Genomic DNA, 6,000 nt, shown 5'->3' on the forward strand with positions numbered 1-6,000 from the left:
GTTCTTTGAGTTTGGATAAAAATACCATGGAAAGCTTTTGAACTTGATGCTGTGTCTTACCACTTCATTTTTGAATCAACATTTCCCAGTGCACCAACAGGACTTTGAAAATGTCCAGATCATAAATGATAGAAGGTAATGTGGCTGCTTCTCATTTTCCTGTTCTCCTCTACTTATTAAGGTCCAACGTCACGAGTTAAACTACTCCACAGTATTTCCTTTATGTTGTTATTCTTCACATTTAACTAGAACTAGGGAGCAAACTAAAAATTAGTGCCAAACTGTTTAGGAGAGATGTTAGGAGGGGCTTTTAAATCTGAAAGAGAAAGATTATTATTTCATGAATGTATTAAGGGATATGGGCCAAGGGAGGTATATGGAGTTAGGTCACTGATCAGCCATGGTCTTGATAAAAGACAGAACAGGATGTGGGGGCTGAAGAAACACATGTTATAGCAGAACCAACTGCACTGATTCCTTGTTTGGGCTTCTCCACTAGAGATATTATCTCCTGCTAATCTCCTGCTGAATTATTCAATCATCTTAAATAATTAAATTAGAACACTCCTTCTCTCCAAAACTGAAGGGAACGTGATCCTGGTCTTAGTAACATATCCTCATAGCTCAACCTTTATTTGCCCTGGTGAATCTGTAATGCACCACTTTGTATGACACAAAGGTCAAACCCCTCTGCTAATTAAGGTAACACCCCAGAAAAGCTCACCTCATCTCCTAATCTGCCAAAAGTGTGAGTGAGTGAGTGAAAGAAAATCCCTGATTTCCACTGTTGAAAGAAAAAAATAACAATTTATTTTCCTAGCTCTAAAAGTAAAGACTAACAAAAACTATTAAGAAAACTTTTCCTTAACTAATCACTATCTGACCCCCCAATTCCATTAAAATGCGGCTCCAGTAACACAATCATTAAATTAACCTATCTCTCAAATTCCATATTGTCTTTTATGCTGCCTTGCTTCTAGTCTTCACAACCTGCTGTTTTCTTCTGATCTTCCAAATCTGACGTCTTGTCTCTGGGTCGTCTTCTATGATTTTTTTTCTTTTTTACTGCGAGTATCGTTGTATAAAATTTCTTGGGACCTTTAATAAACTATGCCTTCTGAGAGATTTCTTTGAGAACGTTGAAAGCCCTTTTCAGACGACGTATGCTCTCCTGTTTAATGGGCAGTTTGCTCTGACTAATTTTTAAAATACCCTTTGTTGTTAAATCCCCAAGATGGTTCTCATTGGTTCAATGTTGTCAATATAATCAAATTCAAATTTAATTGGTTTTTGGTATCCTGGGCATAATTTAAATTAACTGGTTCAATTCAACTCCAGTTGCCTTAACATCAAATGACAACCCAAGCTGATTGTTACATATTATCCATTCTCAGCCCTCTCTGCACCTGTCAGCTAGTCATCGACCCATGTGCTGTCACCATCTGTCTGCTCAGAAAAGGCTCCTCTCTCTGAAAGTGACCATGAAAGTGACCATACACTCTTTTGATTTTGTAATGAGACCAATACCTCCTTTCCATGGTACCCAGTATTAACCAATGTTCCGATTCCAGCTTTACTAGAGTTTTCCTCAGTTGTAGGAAAACATACAGCTCTTGGAGTTCCATTCCCTTCAGACGAAGATCTACATTGTTTAATTTTTGAACGTACTCAGGAACCTATTAACTTTTTATGCTAATTTCACTTCATTTACCTCTAAATCTCTCAGCTCTGCCATGGTTTCAGTTTCTTACCATGATGAAAATACAATAATATATCTTTCTTTGTTCTTACTTCACAGCTTCCTTTATTAAATATCAAGTCCTGTGGTGTCCTCCACAGTCTCAATTTATAAAATCATAACTTTCAAAATCAAACTTGGATATGGAATTCTTCTTGCAACTAAGGCATTGGTAAGTACAGAAAAAAATCTGTGGTATCACTAAAACATTCCTATAGGACACCACAGTCAAATCCTGCCTTTTGAATTAGATACCTGTTACCTGTATTCTCTATTGCCTACCATGTAACAAATGCCTGAAAAAAATCAATAGAATGACCCCAATTCCAAACATTTTCATTTTTGATAAAAAGTTATCTGACGTGAATCTGACCACGACTGGGGAAAAGCCAAGTTAAGTTGGGACCTCTGACCTAAAGTTAAATTCTCCCCTGACACCAAAAAACGTTCCTTGCATTTTCTTCAATGCATCCACTGTAAATAATTGATGCCAGGGAGACAATTGAAATCTAGATATTATTGTCAAGTGTACTTGAGTGCAAGAATACAGGAGTGCAGTAAAAAGTGTACAAAATTGACATTCTCTGGCACCATCTTAGTCGACAGGATTAAAAAACAGATAGCAGAAATAAAAGAAACAGCCAAAGAAAACGAAAATGCCCAGATCGCCCCTGCTTCCACCATGACTCCTTGCTGCCAGAAAAATAAAGCTACAAAGTCCATCCCTCAGCCTGAGAACATTCAGGAATCCTAATCCCGGCACACTGCTGCTGGGTACCTGGGCCCAGCCTTGGCCTGGAACTGTGTTGCCATTCTTCAGCTCCATCTTGCCTCCACCAATATCATTGGCGCCATGAGTCTGCGCTGAGAAAACCTCTGCAATGCAGCCATCGCGAAAGCTGCTGGGCCCTGAACTAGGTTAAAAAATCCCTGCTGGACCCACCACACCAAATCCACTGGTGCCTTTTCCTGACTTACTTTGCTGCCACTACCTACTCCTCAGATCACCATTTCAGTAAAGGAACTCACCACTACTGACACTCCGGGAAGGGGACCACTTCCTCTGCTGCCGACACTCCAGGAAGGGGACCTCTCCCTTCGCTGCCACTCCGGGAAGGGGACCGCATTCACTGCTAACACTCTGGGAAAGGCACTGCTCCCACTGCTGGCAATCTGGGAAGGGGACCTCTCCCTCCGCTGACACTCCGGGAAGGGGACTGCTCCCACTGCTGACACTCAGGGAAGGGGACCATTCCCTCTGCTCCCACTCCGGGAAGGGGACCGCATTCACTGCTGACATTCCGGGAAGGGGACTGCTCCCACTGCTGACATTCCAGGAAGGGAACCTCTCCCTCCACTGACACTCTGGGAAGGGGACTGCTCCCACTGCTGACACATGAGGAAGGGTACCACTCCTTCCACTGCTGACACTCTGGGAAGGAGACCTCTACTGACATGCCGGGAGTGAGACTGATGTCACCAAAAAGGAAAAAAACACACAAAATTGAGAAAGAAGCAAAAGTAAGTGAAAGAAGAAAGACAGATGGAAGCAGATGTGCATCGGGCTCAGTTCAAAGGCACAAGTGCTACAACTCTATTGCCACCATCTTGGAACAAGCCTAGTGTCTCAAATAATTAGCAAAGGAATGATGACATCACTGACATGGTGGTAATGTGCTTCCTGGTTCATCAATTGGAGCAAGGGAACCTTATAATGGCTGTCACTCCCCCACTAAACACCCTAAAATGTCACATGCCCTGAATGAATAATAAAACACAAATTGGTATTGCTCGAAATCCCCACTGAAACCAAGCATGTTGAAAAAGTACACAATTTCCCAACACCAATAGAAACAGATAATAACAAGATCGCAAGTTTTATCACTTTTACTGTAACATACACCGAAAATTGATGAAAAACAAATATCACTCATCTGACAGCTAATGCATCAAACTCAGGAGTAGATTAATTTTGCATGAGCTAACTAACACAATAAAAATGTGCTTTACAAAACACTTCCATAGATCGCTTTCCTTCTGGCAGAAATGTAGAATTATAAGAATAGTTTCATAGTTTCTCCCACTTCACCAACAGTTTCATTTCTCTTCGATCCAACTCGTCCATGCTGACCAGATATCCTAAACTAATCTCATCCCATTTGCAGCACTTGGTCATTTTCCTCATAACCCTTGTGATTCATATACTAATCCAGATGCCTTTTAAATGTTGTAACTGTACCATGTTTCACCATTTTCTTTTGCAGCTCATTCCATACAATCACAATCCCCCTTTGCGTGATGTCAGGTTGAAAACTCCAATATCCTTTGATCATAGCTCTAGTCAGCTCTATTATCTAAAGTATTGAACACATCTACAGTTAGGAGCATAGAAACAGGAAGAGATCATTCAGCCATCGAGCCTGCTACACCATTCAGTTAGATCATCCTGATCAACGACATCAATGCTGCTTTGCTGCACTCTCTCCATATCATTTGTGCACAATAATTGAGCTTCCATAATTGTCTACAATAGAGAAAGTCCTCCTCACTTTCTGTGCAAAAGTAATTGCAATATGATTGAAAATGTATACTTTAAATGGAACATTACATGGAGATAAATGCTTGTATATTTTCTTTACTAATTATCCTTAAATTCTTACAAAATGCAGCTACTGCAACTACTGAAGTAAACATTGCATGCATGGTATGCACATTACTGATCTTTAGCACAGCCCAAACTGCCATTACAGAATACTGTGAAGCTGGAAGCTGAGACCATGCATTCAGAAACAAACTTGACCTAATCAACAGCTTGATTACTTGAAGTTCATTCAAATTTCAATGTGTAGACATGATGATCATATGTTAGAGGTGATAAACTGAAGTTATGAGACTGCAATAAGATTAGAAATGGTGACTATATCAATCATATTCCAAATTCCTTATTTGCCTTTATAATTAAAATGAAATCAACATCCTAACTCTAGTGCTTGGCTGATTTGCACTGCAATGCTCTGAAAGGTGCTAACCCATGTATAGATGTATAGGCTCCATTGGTGTTTAGGGAGTTTTTTGTACTAAAAGCGTGAACAGGTAGTTAGAAGAATATTAACAAAGCAATGAAAAGCGGAAACCTCAACAAATGTGAAGAGGATTTTATCTTGAACCACATTTATTGCAAGAGTTACACATGAGAAAGGCTGGCATTGTACAATTGGTGGGTTTCTTAAAAAATAGCAAGTTTATCTACATGCAGCATTGAAAACCACATGCTACAACACATCATGTTGCAGTTTAATGGATGCTGCCTGACCTGCTGCGCTTTTCCAGCAATCCATTTTCAACTCAGTATCTGAAGGGTCCTGAATGGTGCTGAACATTATGTAATCATCAGAAAAAAATCCTCACTCCTGACCATATGATGGAGGGAAGGTCATTGATGAAGCAGTAGAAGATGGTTGGGCCTAGGCCTTTACCCTGAAGAACTCTTACAGAGGTGTCCTGGAGCTGAGATGTCCAACCTCCACCAACCACATCCATTTTCCTATGTGCCAGGTATGACACCAATCAGCAAAGTGATTCGCATTAATTCCGGATTTGACAGGTTCCTTGAAATCACAATCTATCAACTGGAGTTTTAACATCAAGGGCAGTCACTCTTACCTCATCTCTTTGCTCTTTGTGCTATGTTTGAATCAATGTTGAAAGGAGGTCAGAAGCTGAGTACATCTGATTGAACCCAAACTGAGTGTCAGTAAGCAGATTATTGTTGAATTAGCTGACCTCTTCCATCATTTTACCAATGAATGAGAGTAAACTAATGTAGAGCTGATTGTCCATGGTTACTTTTGCACTACCTTTTGAATACAAAACATACCTAGGCATTTGTCCACATTGCCATGTTTATGAGATGTGTTGTGACTACTGGGACAGCTTGGAACGGTTGCAACTGATTTTGAAGCACCAATCTTAAGTATGATTTCGAGAATGTTGTCAGGGCCCATAGTCTTTACTTTATCCAATGTCTTCAGACTTTTATTGATATGAGAATCAAATTGGCTCAATACTGGAATCTGTCCCCTCATGTTTAGCTATAACTGGTGCTGTTTCTGACATGCTGAATTGCCCATCACATTGACCCACAACTTTTGTTTTCCAAAGATGAACGTCTGTCTAAAATACGAGCAAGGAACCAAAATAGACCACTGGGCATCTTCAAACTTGCCAGACCATTCAATGAGATTATGGCTGATCTTTTAACT

This window comes from Hemiscyllium ocellatum, chromosome 1 (assembly GCF_020745735.1).
Source record: "Hemiscyllium ocellatum isolate sHemOce1 chromosome 1, sHemOce1.pat.X.cur, whole genome shotgun sequence".
In the NCBI taxonomy this organism is placed as follows: Eukaryota; Metazoa; Chordata; class Chondrichthyes; order Orectolobiformes; family Hemiscylliidae; genus Hemiscyllium; species Hemiscyllium ocellatum.